This window comes from Salmo salar, chromosome ssa15 (assembly GCF_905237065.1).
Source record: "Salmo salar chromosome ssa15, Ssal_v3.1, whole genome shotgun sequence".
NCBI lineage: Eukaryota > Metazoa > Chordata > Actinopteri > Salmoniformes > Salmonidae > Salmo > Salmo salar.
This window is the reverse complement of record NC_059456.1, coordinates 54,895,094-54,912,018: the sequence shown is the minus strand read 5'-3', so window position 1 is coordinate 54,912,018 and position 16,925 is coordinate 54,895,094. Positions and strand designations below refer to the sequence as shown.

General features: G+C 43.5%; 1 protein-coding gene across 4 annotated transcripts in view; it reads right to left on the bottom strand.

Annotated features, from left to right (window-relative positions):
- LOC106571749 (kelch-like protein 29) overlaps positions 1–16,925 on the bottom strand; it is a 323,412-nt gene that overhangs the window by 228,487 nt on the left and 78,000 nt on the right. Inside the window, exon 3 of one of the 4 annotated variants that reach the window (XM_014145162.2) lies at positions 6,498–6,549. The exons of the other annotated variants lie outside the window; for them this stretch is intronic. The gene's annotated coding sequence lies outside the window, so the exon portion shown is untranslated. The remainder of the gene's footprint in view (positions 1–6,497; positions 6,550–16,925) is intronic. 4 annotated transcript variants of the gene reach the window in all.

The window sequence follows — 16,925 nt, the reverse complement described above, 5'->3', positions numbered from 1 at the left end:
AAGCACCGTGGCCTTGATGAATACTGAAACTCAGTACTAATGGCATTATAATGAGTATAAGTGTCGATGTGACAGCAGTCAAAAATAGTACATTTTCAGCTCGTGCTGATATTGTGTGAATCTTCACACAACGTCTTCAATTGGATTGCATTTAGTTGTAATCCCTTCTCCTAATTTTCATAACTTTCAATTGCGTGACACACTTTGGCATACACTATACAGTGCATTCAGTAAGTATTCAGACCCCTTGACTTTATCCAGATTTTGTTACGTTACAGCTTTATTCTAAATTGATTAAAATAGTTTTTTCCCCCCTAATCAATCTACACAAAATACCCCATAATGACAAAGCAAAAACAGGTTTTTAGACATTTTTGCAAATTCACAGTATCAGTCAAAAGTTTGGAGACACCTACAGTACTCATTCCAGAGATTTTCTACATTGGAGAATAATAGTGACGACATCAAAATGGAAGACCCAGAGTTAAAACCCTGCTGCAGAGGATAAGTTCATTTGAGTTACCAGCCTCAGAAATTGCAGCCCAAATAAATGCTTCAGAGTTCAAGTAACAGACACATCTCAACATCAACTGGGCTGGCAGTTAGCCTAGTGGTAAAAGTGTTGGTCTAGTAACCGAAAGGTCCCCCCGAGATGACAAGGTGAAAATCTGTCGTTCTGCCCCTGAACAAGGCAGTTAACCCACTGTTCCTAGGCCGTCATTGAAAATAAGAATTTGTTCTTAACTGACTTGCCTAGTTAAATAAAGGTAAAACATTTTTTTTAAACTGTTCTGAGGAGACTGCGTGAATCAGGCCTTCATGGTCAAATTGCTCCAAAGAAACTACTACTAAAGGACACCAATAAGAAGAAGAGTCTTGCTTGGGCCAAGAAACACAAGCAATGGATATTAAACCGGTGGAAATCTGTCCTTGGTCTGATGAGTCCAAATGTAAGATTTTTGGTTCCAACTGCCGTGACTTTGTGAGACACAGTAGGTGAACGGATCTCCGCATGTGTGGTTCCCACACTGAAGCATGGAGGAGGAGGTTTGATGGTGCTTTTCTGGTGACACTGTCAGAAATGTATTAAGAATTCAAGGCACACTCAACCAGCAATCCAGGTGAAGCTGGTTGAGAGAATGCCAAGAGTGTGCAAAGCCGTCATCAAAGCAAAGGTTGGATACTTTAAAGAACCTCAAATATAAAGATTTTGATATAATTAACACTTTTTTTGGCTACTACATGATTCCATGTGTTATTTCATAGTTTTGATGTCTGTACTATTATTATACAATGTAGAAAATAGTAAAAAAAAAAGAAGAAAAACCCTTGAATGAGTAGCTGTGTCCAAACTTTTGACTGGTACTATACATAAAATAAAATAAACTGTAATATCACATTTACATAAGTATTCAGACCCTTTACTCAGTATTTTGTTGAAGAACCTTTGGCAGCGATTACAGATCCTCTCAAGCTCTGTCAGGTTGGATGGGGAGCGTTGCTGCACAGCTATTTTCAGGTCTCTCCAAAGATGTTCGATCGGGTACAAGTACAGGTTCTGGCTGGGCCACACAAGGCCATTCAGAGACTTGTCCCGAAGCCGCTCCTGCATTGTCTTGGCTGTGTAATTAGGGTCGTTGTCCTGTTGGAAGGTGAATCTTCGCCCCAGACTGAGGTCCTGAGCATTTTTATCAAGGATCTCTCTCTGTTCTTTGTTCCTTTGCCTCGATCCTGACTAGTTTCCCAGTCCCTGCCGCTAAAAAACATCCCCATACCATGATGTTGCCACCACCATACCTCACCGTATTCAGGCCAAAGAGTTCAATCTTGGTTTCATCAGACCAGAGACTCTCGTTTCTCATGGTCTGAGAATCTTTAGGTGCCTTTTGGCCAACTCCAAGCGGGCTGTCAAGTGCATTTTACTGGGGAGTGGCTTCCGTCTGGCCACTACTGTAGAGTGCTGCAGAGATGGTTGTCCTTCTGGAAGGTTCTCCCATCTCCACAGAGGAACTATGGAGCTCTGTCAGAGTGACCATCGGGTTCTTGGTCACCTTCCTGACCAAGGCCCTTCTCTCCCGATTGCTCCGTTTGGCCCGGGCAGCCAGCTCTAGGAAGAGTCTAAAGTATATGGTTCCAAATTTCTTCCATTTATGAATGATGGAGGCCACTGTGTTCTTGGGGACCTTTAATGCTGCAGAGATTTTTTGGTACCCTCCCCCAAATCTGTGCCTCGACACAATGCTGTCTCGGAGCTCTAAGGACAATTCCTTCGACCTCATGGCTTGGTTTTTGCTCTGACATGCACTGTCAACTGTGGGACCTTATATATATGCCTTTCCAAATCATGTCCAATCAATTTAATTTACCACAGGTGAACTTCAATCAAGTTGTAGAAACATCAAGGATGATCAAAGAAAACAACATGCACCTGAGCTCAATTTCGAGTCTCATAGCAAACGGTCTGAATACTTACGTAAATAAAGTTATTTCTGTTTTCACTTTGTCATTATGGGGTATTGTGTGTAGATTGAGGAAAAATGTATATTTAATCAATTTTAGAATAAGGCTGTAACGTAACAAAATGTGGAAAAAGTCAAGGCGTCTGAATACTTTCCGAATGCACTGTATATACAAAAGTATGTGGACAACCCTTCAAATTAGTGGATTCGGGTATTTCATCCACACTCGTTGCACACAGGTGTATGACATTGAGCACAAGGCCAAGCAATTACCATAGACAAATATTGGCAATAGAATGGGTGCCACCTTTCCAACAAGTCAGTTTGTCAAATTTCTGCCCTGCTAGAGCTGCCCCGGTCAACTGTAAGTGTTGTTATTGTGAAGTGGAAACGTCTAGGAGCAACAACGGCTCAGCCACGAAGTGGTAGGCTTCACAAGCTCACAGAATGGGCCTGCCGAGAGCTGAAGCACGTAAAAATCGTCTGTCCTCGGTTGCAACACTACCGAGTTCCAAACTGCCTCTGGAAGCAACATCAGCACAAGAACTGTTCGTCTGGAGCTTCATGAAATGAGTCTCCATGCCGAGCAGCCGCACACAAGCCTAAGATCACCATGCGCAATGCCAAGCGTCGGCTGGATTGGTGTAAAGCTCACTGCCATTGGACTCTGGAGCAGTGGAAACACATTCTCTGGAGTGCTTCACTATCTGGCAGTCCAACGGACTAATCTGGGATTGGCGGATGCCAGGAGAACGCTACCTGCCCCAATGCATAGTGCCAACTGTAAAGTTTGGTGGAGGAGGAATAATGGTCTGGGGCTGTTTTTCATGGTTCGGCCTAGGCCCCTTAGTTCCAGGTAAGGGAAACCTTAACGGTACAGCACACAATGACATTCTAGACGATTCTGTGCTTCCAACTTTGTGGCAACAGTTTGGGGAAGGTCCTTTCCTGTTTCAGCATGACAATGCCCCCGTGCACAAAGCGAGGTCCATACAGAAATTGTTTGTTGAGATCAGTGTAGAAGAACTTGAATTGGCCTGCACAGAGCCCTGACCTCAACCCCATCGAACACCTTTCGGATGAATTGGAATGCCGACTGCAAGCCAGGCCTAATCGCCCAACATCAGTGCCCGCGCTCTTGTGGTTGAATGGAAGCAAGTCCAACATCTAGTGGAAAGCCTTCCCAGAAGAGTGGAGGCTGTTACAGGAGCGAAGTGTGGACCAACTCCATATTAATGCCCATGATTTTGGAATGGGATGTTTGACAAGCAGGTGTCCACATACTTTTGGTCATGTAGTGTACCTTTGGTTGTAGTGCTTAATAGTCTCCCATTTTCTTTTTACTGTTTTCCCGTTGTCTTGTCATTCTTCAGTACCGTTGTGGAGTAAAAAATGCAGTGCAGGTGCCTTATTTTGCTCAGAGGGAGGCAGCTCCCTTTGTCACTTTGTTCATGGTGCCTGCCAGACTTGTTCTCTTTGCATGCAACTTGTTCGCCAATGACAGTGAAGTGAAGAAATTGTCCATGGTGACATTTCTCCCCTTTTAAGGGGAAAGTAAGGTTCCACAAGCCTCATCACCACATTCCCCCGACACTTGTTTATCTGCTTCCCAATGTGGATGTTTTCCCAGGTATTGAAAGCCGTTCAGCATGTTCAATTACGCACACTCTCACAGTGTAGCCTACTCCAAGTAGGCCAGAGGAGATTGATAAGACTGCTTTGATTCAGTGAGCTGATATAGGTATCATACCATTTTAAGATTAGGCCTAGAATTAGGATGGATCAATACTATAGAATGGTCCACCCTGTTCTTCATTCACAATTGGAAACTACATAATTATGCATCATCCGCTTCCCCTTCATCATCAACTCACCCATTCTCCCCCTTTCTCCCCGTCATACTTTACTTAACGCATTTCATCTGTTGTTATATGTGTGCAATTAGTTTCGGGTATAGTTTAGGTTACATTTAGAGGCAGTTGTCAGGGTGATTATCAGCTGGGCACCACATTTTCAACTGTTGGAAGAAGGAGCAGAGTAGGCCCTACTGTTGGGAGAAGGAGGGGCAATAATGGGGAAAAACCGTTCCCAAAAATAACTAGCCCTTCTAAAACTGGTTATAACTCCAGTTCTGTTGGTGAAACTAAGAGCATAACACCGGCAGTGTGCTATATAGACTTATTTATTTAGAAAAAGTCAAGGACGACGGGTGCATGACTTAAAAAATGGCAGAGTAAAAATAAAGAAATAAAAAGCAGTTTAAATGACTTCTTTAGTGGTTAAAGAGTGTTAATACACTAGCTAGAGTGACAAAGGGACATACAGTGGTTTGCGACAGTATTCACCCCCCTTGGCATTGTTCATATTTTGTTGCCGTACAACCTGGAATTAAAATTGATTTTTTTGAGGGTTTGTATCATTTGATTTACACAACATACCACTTTGAAGATGCAAAATATTATTTTTTTGTGAAACAAGAACAGAAAACTTGAGCGTGCATAACTATTCACCCCCCCAAAGTCAATACTTTGTAGAGCCACCTTTTGCAGCAATTACAGCAATTACAGCTGCAAGCCTCTTGGGGTATGTTTCTATAAACTTGGCACATCTAGCCACTGGGATTTTTGCCCATTCCTCAATGGAAAACTGCTCCAGCTCCTTCAAGTTGGATGGCTTCCGCTGGTGTACAGAAATATTTAAGTCATAACACAGATTCTCAATTGGATTGAGGTCTGGGCTTTGACTAGGCCATTCCAAGACATTTAAATGTTTTCCCTTTAACCACTCGAGTGTTGCTTTAGCAGTATGCTTAGGGTCATTGTCCTGCTGGAAGGTGAACCTCTGTCCCAGTCTCAAATCATTTGAAGACTGAAGCAGGTTTCACTCAAGAATTTCCCTGTATTTAGTGCCATCCGTCATTCCTTCAATTCTGACCAGTTTCCTAGTCCCTGCCAATGAAAAAACATACCCACAGCATGATCCTACCACCACCATGCTCCACTGTGGGAATGGTGTTCTCGGGTGATGAGAGGTGTTGAATTTGCACCAGATATAGCGTTTTCCTTGATGGCCAAAAAGCTCAATTTTAGTCTCATCTAACTAGAGTACCTTCTTCCATATGTTTGGAGAGTCTCCCACATGCCCTTTTGCAAACACCAAACGTGTTTGATAATTTTTTTCTTTAAGCAATGGCTTTTTTTCTGGCCACTTCCGTAAAGCCCAACTCTGTGGAGTGTACAGCTTAAAGTGGTCCTATGGACAGATACTCCAATCTCCACTGTGGATCTTTGCAGCTCATTCAGGGTTATCTTTGGTCTCTTTGTTGCCTCTCTGATTAATGCCCTCCTTGCCTGGTCTGTGAATTTTGGTGGGCGGCCCTCTCTTGGCAGGTTTGTTGTGGTGCCATATTCTTTCCATTTTTTAATAATGGACTTAATGCTACTCCGTGGGATGTTCAAAGTTTTGGATATTTTTTTATAACCCAACCCTGATCTGTACTTCTCCACAACTTTTTCCCTGACCTGTTTGGAGAGCTCCTTGGTCGTCATGGTGCTGCTTGGTGGTGCCCCTTGCTTAGTGGTGTTGCAGACTCTGGGGCTTTTCAGAACAGGTGTATATATACTGAGATCATGTGACAGATCATGTGACACTTAAATAAAGTCCACCTGTATGCAATCTAACAAATGGTGTGACTTCTGAAGGTAATCGGTTGCACCAGATCTTATTTAGGGGCTTCATATCAAAAGGGGGTGAATACATATTCACGCACCACTTTTCCGTTTTTATTTTATTTCTTGATTTCACTTCACCAATTTGGACTATTCTGTGCATGTCCATTACATGAAATCCAAATAAAACTAAATTTAAATTACAGGTTGTAATGCAACAAAATAGGAAAAACGCCAAGGGGGTTGAATACTTTTGCAAGGCACTGTATAGACAGAGTGAGATGGTGAATGTGAAAGAGCAGAGTGGCAGATGAATAGAGTGGAGTGAGTCACACACAGTACATTAAGACAAGCAGTACAGGTGGGGTACCTGTGTGTTTGTGTGTGTGGTGATGTATAGGCCTGGACAGCGGTCTGCTCTCCTGTAGGAAGAGGGGAATCTTAATTCAAAAGTGGTAGAGTATGGGTCCACAGCTGGGTCCACACACACACGCACACATGCACGCACCCTGGCCAGCCCTCTCTCTCCCTGTTCCTATCATGTGTCTACTCTCATGTTCACTCAATGTATCAAAACCTGCCTCCGCTGCCCTCCTCACAACAGAGATTGGCTATAATATAAGAGGGGACAGAAAGCTCATTCCAGGGTAAAAACTATGGCTCTGTGTGTGTGTGTGTGTGTGTGTGTGTGTGTGTGTGTGTGTGTGTGTGTGTGTGTGTGTGTGTGTGTGTGTGTGTGTGTGTGTGTGTGTGTGTGTGTGTCCTCTAGTCACCTGAGTGATATAGGGGATGTTGAAGGAGAGGGAGGTGTGGATCAGTCATGGTGCCTGAAGATAGGAGGATAGGGAGGAGGAGAGGCATTACCCTGACCTTAACTTACTCTGGCTAGAGGTCACCTCAGGTAATCACCATGTCTGGCTGTTGACCTGACCAAGTCCTGAGGGTTGAAACAATGTTCTAATAAACAATCTTTTGAAGGTGTATGTCAAATGTGTTGGCCACTTTAAATCGGAGGATGGGCTCATTGTAATGTTTGGAATGGAATGAATGGAACTGTATCAAACACATGGAGTTTGATACCGATCCATTTTTTCCATTTTGGGCATTATTATGAGCCATCCTCCCCTGATGAATAATTTTGGTTTCATCACGTTTTATAGCAACTCTGTCACTATTGACACAGGCCTGATGAGCCATTCACAAAAGGCAGAGAGAGAGCAGTCATGTACTATTTAACCTTGGTAACCTGTTCTAAAGCTGTGGTGGGAGTGAGACGTTTTCTTGTACACTGAACAGTAGGTACCAGATTTGGGTTCAAATACAATGTGAAATCTTTCAAATACTTTAAGCGTTTGCTTTAGCCTGCCTGAAAGGCCAAGTGGGTGGGGCTTATACTTTCAAGACTTTTCTAGTGGTTTCATCGCAATAGGCATGTTCAATCAAGCACTGATAGAGTATTTGAATTATTTTCAAATAGCATTTGAGCCCAGGTCTAGTATGTAGCATACACAGTTGAAGTCGGAAGTTTACATACACCTAGGTTGGAGTCATTAAAACTTGTTTTTCAACCACTCCACAAATTTCTTGTTAAACAAACAATAGTTTTTGCAAGTCGGTTAGGACATCTAGTATTTTTTCCAACAATTGTCTCTCCTTCCAGTTCTCTGCTGCCAATGACTGGAACGAACTATAAAAATCTCTGAAACTGGAAATACTTATCTCCCTCACTAGCTTTAAGCACCAGCTGTCAGAGCAGCTCACAGATCACTGCACCTGTACATAGCCCATCTATAATTTAGCCCAAACAACTACCTCTTCCCCTGCTGTATTTATTTATTTAGCTCCTTTGCACCCCATTATTTCTATTTCTACTTTGCACTTTCTTCAACTACAAATCAACCATTCCAGTGTTTTACTTGCTATATTGTATTTACTTTTCCACCATGGCCTTTTTTGCCTTTACCTCCCTTATCTCACCTCATTTGCTCACATTGTATATAGACTTATTTTTCTACTGTATTATTGACTGTATGTTTGTTTTACTCCATGTGTAACTCTGTGTTGTTGTATGTGTCAAACTGCTTTGCTTTATCTTGGCCAGGTCGCAATTGTAAATGAGAACTTGTTCTCAACTTGCCTACCTGGTTAAATAAAGGTGAAATAAATAAAATAGTTTACAGACAGATTATTTCACTTACCGTAAATTCCGGACTATAAGCCGCAACTTTTTTCCCACGCTTTGAACCTCGCGGCTTAAACAATGACGCGGCTAATATATGGATTTTTCCCGCTTTCAATTTTTTTTTTCTCCAAACAAACACATTCTGTGACGTGCTCAGTTTTTTGGCGGCATGAAGCTTTCATTAGACCAATGAAATTGCCGAACGGTTCAAGGTCAAACAACTTTTTTGTTTACTGTTTAGATTAAATCGAGCGCTCTCAAACTTCCCATCATTCTGATTACGGTAGTCATTTTGTCACCCTCATCATGGCAAAGACACGGAGAAATGCATATGATGCAGCTTTCAAGTTGAAGGCGATTGATCTGGCTGTTGGAAAAGGAAATAGAGTTGCAGCACGGGAGCTTGGTCTTAATGAGTCGATGATAAGACGTTGGAAACAGCAGCGTGAGGAATTGACTCAGTGCAAAAAGACAACTAAAGCTTACTGATTTTTTTTTTGTTTTTGTTACAAGCCGTGTTTCGTTAAAGCCTATTTATTTTTGTTACAAGCCGTGTTTCGTTAAAGCCTGTGTAAAGTTCATTTGTTTCAATGTACCGGTAGGCACCTGCGGCTTATAGACATGTGCGGCTTATTTATGTTCAAAATAATATATTTGTTTTAATTCAGTGGGTGTGGCTTATATTCAGGTGCGCTTAATAGTCCGGAAGTTACGGTATATTATATTTCAATGTATCACAATTCCAGTGGTTCAGAAGTTTACATACACTAAGTTGACTGTGTCTTTAAACAGCTTGGAAAATTCCCCAAAATTATATCATGGCTTTAGAAGCTTCTGATAGGCTAATTGACATCCTTTGAGTCAATTGGAGGTGTACCTGTGGCTGTATTTCAATGCCTACCTTCAAACTCAGTGCCTCTTTGCTTGACATCATGGGAAAATCAAAAGAAATCAGCCAAGACCTCAGAAAAACAATGTGTAGACCTCCACAAGTCTGGTTCATCATAGGGAGCAATTTCCAAACACCTGAAGGTACCACATTCATCTGTACAAACAATAGTACGCAAGTATAAACACCATGGGACCACGCAGCCGTCATACTGCTCAGGAAGGAGACGTGTTCTGTCTCCAAGAGATGAACGTACTTTGGTGCAAAAAGTGCAAATCAATCCCAGAACAACAGCAAAGGACCGTGTGAAGATGCTGGTGGAAACAGGTACAAAAGTATCTATATCCACACTAAAACAAGTTCTATATCGACATAACCTGAAAGGCCGCTCAGCAAGGAAGAAGCCACTGCTCCAAAACTGCCATAAAAAAGCCAGACTACGTTTGCAAGTGCACATGGGGACAAAATTTTTTACTTTTTGGAGAAATGCCCTCTGGTCTGATGAAACAAAAATAGAACTGTTTGGCTATAATGACCATCATTATGTTTGGAGGAAAAAGGGGTAGGCTTGTAAGCCGAAGAACACCATCCCGACCGTAAAGCACGGGGGTGGCAGCATCATGTTGTGGGGGTGCTTTGCTGCAGGAGGGACTGGTGCACTTCACAAAATAGATGGTATCATGAGGGTGGAACATTATGTGGATATATTGAAGCAACATCTCAAGACATCAGTCAGGAAGTTAAAGCTTGGTCGCAAATTGGTCTTCCAAATGGGCAATGATCCCAAGCATACTTCCAAAGTTGTGGCAAAATGGCTTAAGGACAAAAAAGTCAAGGTATTGGAGAAGCCATCACAAAGCCCTGACCTCAATCCCATAGAAAATTTGTGGGCAGAACTGAAAAAGCGTGTGCGAGGAAGGAGGCCTACAAACATGACTCAGTTACACCAGTTCTGTAAGGAGGAATGGGCCAAAATTCACCCAACTTATTGTGGGAAGCTTGTGGAAGGCTACCCAAAACGTTTGACCCAAGTTAAACAATTTAAAGGCAATGCTACCAAATACTAATTGAGTGTATGTAAACTTCTGACCCACTGGGAATGTGATGAAAGAAATAAAAGCTGAAATAAATAATTCTCTACTATTACTCTGACATTTCACATTCTTAAAAATAAAGTGGTGATCCTAACTGACCTACGACAGGGAATTTTTACTAGGATTAAATGTCAGGAATTGTGAAAAACTGAGTTTAAATGTACTTGGCTAAGGTGCATGTAAACTTCCGACTGTAACTGTAGGTCGTGTTAGTCTGATGTTTTCGATTCACTAATAGTCACGGCAGGGAATTGACAAGGCGCTCGTTAATTGAATGACAGATGGCTTTAATGTCTTCTCTGTTCTTTTTGATCCACTGAAAGCCTCTCAACCTTCGACTCTCTCTCTCTCTCTCTCTCTCTCTCTCTCTCTCTCCACTCACACACACACACACCTCGACTGGGATCACTACTCTATTAGTCTTGATTACTCAACCACAGAACACACACACACACACACACACACACACGAGCGCACACACACGTGATCTCTCCGCCACTGTAACCAACCGCTAAACCATGACCGTTGGCATGGCTCTTCTGAGAACCCCATTCATCTCCATGTTGACGTGTTTGTAATGTTGAGTATTTCTCCTAGGGGATCAATCAAGTATGATTAAATTCTATAACAAAGGTTTCATCACAGAGGGATTTCATCTGACACAGTCGGAGTCTAAACAGGCTTTTGTAAAGCCACCAGCGTCTCATCTCTACTGTGTAAAAGGCCTAATGTGTGAACTGGGCATTTACATATTATACATTAACAATGTCACCTAGTGATATGTGCCTTCTCCACAGAGCCACAACCATGCGCTTAAATCAAATGGACACACTGTGGGGGCTTTGTAACCAGTTGAGATAATGAATGTCTCCATGGTCCTGCTACACGTGGTTCATAAATAAAAGAAGGCTAGGGTTGGTCCACCATTAAATATTCCGTTGGACAGAATATAGAATCCATGCTAATGGAACAGAAAGAGACAGGTGGGATGCTACTACGACCTTCTGACCTCTGTGTGTGTGTGTGTGTGTGTGTGTGTGTGTGTGTGTGTGTGTGTGTGTGTGTGTGTGTGTGTGTGTGTGTGTGTGTGTGTGTGTGTGTGCCACTGAAAGAGATAGCTGTAATATACAGGTATAATATTCCCCCCACTCAGCAGAGCTGGTGTAAAAAGCTGTGAAATGGAGAATTTGATAGGGTTTATGGGTCAGAGATGTATTCACTGAGAGCGACGGAAGGGCAGGTTGCCAGGAAATGGACTGATTTGTAAATTAGAGAAATGTTTTTGCGTCGGTGTGTTACGAATAAGCAAGCACACCGGCATTCAGAAAGGTGTCCCCGGGTTATTGCAATGTTATGGATAGTATCTGTATGTATGAGCTGAACAACATAATGCAGTGTTGATTGTTACTGTATAAAAATGCAATACAAATGTGGATCGCAAAACAGGGCGAACATAACAGTATCTAGCGGACTGCATGTGAGAGGCATCAGTGGTTTCAGTTTAGTATGGCATGTGCTACACCACTATAAGTTTGGGGCCAGGAGAGAGGGATGGCGGGAGAAAGCTGGAGAGAGAGAGCAAGGGGAGAGAGAGGTAGTGAGAGAGAGCGATGGATAGAGGGAGAGAAAGGGGGAGACAAAGCAGGGGGAGAGAGGTAGAAAGAGAGAGAGGTGGAGAGAGAGAAAGAGAGAGAGCGACGGATAGAGGGTTGAGAGATAGGTGGAGGGAGAGAAAGGGGGAAAGAGAGAGAAATATATGTAGGGAAAGCGATGGATAGAGTGCCAGGAGAGGAAAGCGCTGTGCGAGGGGCATGATAGCAAGAGGATAAATTACCAGAGTGTAAAAACGGAGCCAGACGGTTAAACACAAAGTCCCCTCCAGAGAACCACAGCTTTTACACATTTCACAAGATATTACTCTCTTCACAGGACGGAACAGTTTGTCAAGCGGTCCCACAATGCACCTCAACTAGGCCAGGGCACTGTCTGTGGAACCTATTTGCCTAATTGCCCATTAAAGTTCAGTATGTATGGCAGTAGGGGAATAGGTTTGTCCTGGACATTTTTGTTCTGCAAATACTGTGTGTAGTTAACCTTGTATGGCAACAATGTAATAAAAGCAGAAAAAATGTAGAAATAGTGCGCAGTGACAGGCCATAGAACCTCTTCAAACTCTGGAGTGCTGTAAAGCTTTGTCAACTATTTCTCTGACAGTACATGAGATAGCCTACTCAAACATTTGAGTGTAAATATCTGAACTAAAACATTCTCCTACTGTATACACTAACTCCTGTCTGTTTTAGCTGTTCCTATAGCCCCATTCTGCTTTGCCAAGCTACGTCTGCTCCAGACCTAAAGAACACAACAATGAGTTAAGGGTTGTCATTCATGCTTCCCCTCAGGGCCATGTCACTTTGATAAGGTTGCATACCTTCAGGCCTTCTTCCACCTTTCCCCTCGCTCTTCTGACAATTGCACTCTCTCTCTCTCTCTCTGTTGCTCTCCCTTCTAAAAATCTCTTCCTTTCTCTCTCTCTCTCCCTCCCGGCTTTCTTACACCTTTCCCTCTCCCCTGACACTTTCAGATAATCTCTCCATTTCCCTCTCCCTAGCTATTCCTCCCTCGGCTTTCTTCCACCTTTTCCTCTCTCTTTCCTGACACTTTTCAGCCAATCTGGCAACCCTGTCCCTCTCAGCAGGACCCTCCCTCCTGCGTTCCCGCCGTACAGAGCGTGACACGCCGGCACGAATGACTAACTCCGCAGGGACGGAACGACATTAGGAAAACCGGGAGCGCCAAAATCCTGAAACAGGTTGAAACACCCCCCTCCTCATCCTCCTCCTCCTCCTCCCTCTCTTTCACCTGTATCACGTCTCTTTATTAGCAGAGAGAAACGAACGCAGGCAGGAAGAAAACTTGTAACTCTGCTCTCCTCCATTCCTTTACATTACCGCTTATCCACAGTGAAAGGCATGACCAAGTCCTCTGTGCTCTTCAACAATGGAGCTTAACCTACATTATAAGACACAGGCAGGGGAGAGGGAGGGAGAGGAGGTAGGGAGCGAGGGAGAAGACGGAGGGAGGTGAGAGTGGCGAAAGAGGACGGAGAGGGATGGGAGAGAGAGGAGGCAGGAGGAGGGCAGCAAGAGGAGGGTGGTGTGGTGGCAGGTTGTGTTGATTCTCTGGAGCCCTGTAGTGAAGGCAGTAACAGCAGTCTAGTTTAGAGCTAATCATGCTGAAGGCACCAGGAGAGAGTGTGTGTCAGAGTAGCTACAAGGTTAATGTAACACCTGTATGCACACAGTCATGGGGGCTCGGGAGGCCGGAGCATGACAGGGGCTGGGGAGGAGTGTGTGTGTGTGTGTGTGTGTGTGTGTGTGTGTGTGTGTGTGTGTGTGTGTGTGTGTGTGTGTGTCCACACACCTGTGAAATGTGTGCGCGTGTCAATAGGAGCACCACTGGAGCGCGCTAGGAGCCTCAGCTGTAAAAAGGAGCCTGTCCATCTCAGTGAGATGCCTCAGAGCTCAGCTAGCCTGCTACTGCTTACATCTGTCATCCACACACATGCACGCACACACACAATTATCAGGCTGTTAGTCGTCTAACTGAGCTAATGCAGATTAAGGAGTTGCATTCTGATTTCATTATCTCTTCTGAAAGGAAGAACGACAGAGACACAGAGAGAGAGAGAGAGATAGGAATAGGGAGAGCTGGAGTGAGGAGACATGTGAAAACATGGGTTCTCGTTCAAAAAGAGCAGCTCCAACTATCAAATGAGGAAAATGGGGATAAGATAAGGGAAGGCTAAAAGAGGAAGTGCAGACTTCATTACAGACGGAGTGAAAAGACTGAGAGAAAGGAGGGGAGGAAGACAAGGCAAGGTCATAAAAATGTCAGTGGGTCTCAAGAGCATTTCAATAATCGATCGAGCATAAAGTAAAGAGAGAAGGATGTCATAGCTGATTAGGTAGAACAGTGACAACACACTGTTACTGGATCTAAATCAGTGGAGAAATGATAGCATTAGTTCCAGTGTGTGTGTGTGTGTGTGTGTGTGTGTGTGTGTGTGTGTGTGTGTGTGTGTGTGTGTGTGTGTGTGTGTGTCTCTCATCGTGTGTGCCTGTCAGAAGCGTGGCCCAAAACTCTCAGTCAGACAGATCAGTGGAAGATGAAGTTCACTTCAGCCATCTTTCATCTCAGCCTGCCAATGGGTGGGTGTGTGTGTGTGTGTGTGTGTGTGTGTGTGTGTGTGTGTGTGTGTGTGTGTGTGTGTGTGTGTGTGTGTGTGTGTGTGTGTGTGTGTGTGTGTGTGTGTGTGTGTGTGTGTGTGTGTGTGTGTGTGTGTGTGTGTGTGTGTGTGTGTGTTAATCTGTGCCACTGCAGAATGCCAAGCGCCCTGACATACTTACAACAATCATGTCTATTGTCTATTTCTATAATGACACAGCGTGCTGATTGAGCTTTGTTTGACTTAGCCAGTGTTTATAATTCTGCGTGTGGGAGTGTGTGTGCATGTGTAAGCTGGCGTGTGTGTGTCACTCAGGGTAGTTTGGGTAGTTTGTCACCTGCGTCGGTGGCTCCAGCGCTGTCTGACGAGGGAACCAGAGGAGACCTTTGTCCCTCCCCAATGACAGTGTTCCTGTTTCACTCTTCCTGGACCCCACACAGTCCCAGACACAGTGCATTGTAGAGTCCCCCGATGCTGAGTGTCTCTGGCTGTATGACACATAGACTGTGCTACTGCTACGCTTGGCTGTTGGAGATATTTATGTAGACTAGTGGGTGTACTAGTGTATCCAAATCTACAGTACCTGTCACATCCAGTAGTGAGTTTTACCCTGCCTAACGCACAGACCATTATACCGAATGCAGCACTTCACACTCACAAAACTGCACAGCTCTTGGTGCTTCCTGGTATGGCCTACTGCTATGTAAGGAGAGAATCAGGGGTGCAAGCTTACATGCGTGTGTGTGTGTGTGTGTGTGTGTGTGTGTGTGTGTGTGTGTGTGTGTGTGTGTGTGTGTGTGTGTGTGTGTGTGTGTGTGTGTGTGTGTGTGTGTGTTCCTGCCGGGCCTGGCATGCACTCTGAGGCAGTATTTTTCTGTTCCACTCATACCTCCTCTTCAGGCCAAACTACAGCCCAGACTGCTGACGGACCCCTCACTGGCCAATAACTAGATATGCCAGGAATCTCTCTCTCGCCCCTCTCTTTCTCCCTCAACTCATAATATAGATTTTCCAGGGAAAGTGGGCGCACTCCTCAGCAATGATTCCATTCATGGTTTTACAGTTCAAGGTAAGGCTGTGCGGTAAGCATTTAAGAAAGGAGACAGAACAAGGAATTATTCTCCAGTGAAAGGTGAAGTTGACGTTTTTATCCTCCTGATAGTTAAAGTAGTGCACTACGTAGCCAATGGACTAAAACAGTTGGCCCTGTAAATGTTGAAACAATGGACTAAAACAGTTGGCCCTGTAAATGTTGAAACAATGGACTAAAACAGTTGGCCCTGTAAATGTTGAAATCTCAACAGAGCACGCTAATAAGAAAAATGTTGGATTCAGCGTTTTGGTTTTCCTTCTACCTACAGGAAATGGACGAAGACAGTCTGGATAATTCCAACGGAATCAGCAGCTTACAAATCACTCCACAAAGAAATGAACGTTAATTTACATAAAGACATTGAAAGCTTTATCTCATATTATGAATCAGTAAATTTGTATGAAAAGCCCGGTACAATCATGGAAATGTGTGTCAAAATATTAAAATATGCAACACAAACTGATTGAAATGACAAGGTCCTGCTCACGAGCCATCCTCAATGACAGAGTTAGCAAGACACACACACAAACAGGAGTGAGTCAGGAACTGTTTCCTCTCACAATTAGTGTCTGTCGACTCTGACTCTTAACTCTCTATATGGCTCCAATGAATTTATTTTCTTTTTGAAAATTCACTCATTTTGTCTCCCACACATACATTGAGTGTACAAAACATTAAGAATACCTGCTCTTTCCATGACAGACTGACCAGATGAAAGCTATGATCCCTTATTGATGTCACTTGTTAAATCCACTTCAATCAGTGTAGATGAAGGGGAGGAGACAGGTTAAAGAAGGATTTTATATCCTTGAGACAGTTAAGACATGGATTGTGTATGTGTGCCATTCAGAAGGTGAATGGGCAAGACAAAAAAGTGCCTTTGAACAGGGTATCGTAGTAGGTTCCAGGCGTACCAGTTTGTGTCAAGAACTGCAATGCTGCTGGGTTTTTCATGCTTAACAGTTTCCCGTTATTGTTTAAGGCTTGATCCATTCAATTCCTCCCTTGCACACGTCTATGTCTGTCCCCCTGCCATCATCAATGCCACACAATCTGCATATGGTCATGACATTGTGCTAATGTAGCCATGGTAGGACTCAGTGGGGTTTTAATGGTTCCCCTGTACCTTTTGCTTATCAAAGCCACAACATGCCTACCAAACTTTCATTGATGCTACAGTACTGTGGTGAAGATTAAAATAAATAGAAATCGGCACAAAATTACATAAATGCATACCTAATAAGTACATGCTGGGTAAAAATATTTGCGATGGAGGCCCAATATTCTAAATTGGTCCATATTAATTGTAAAT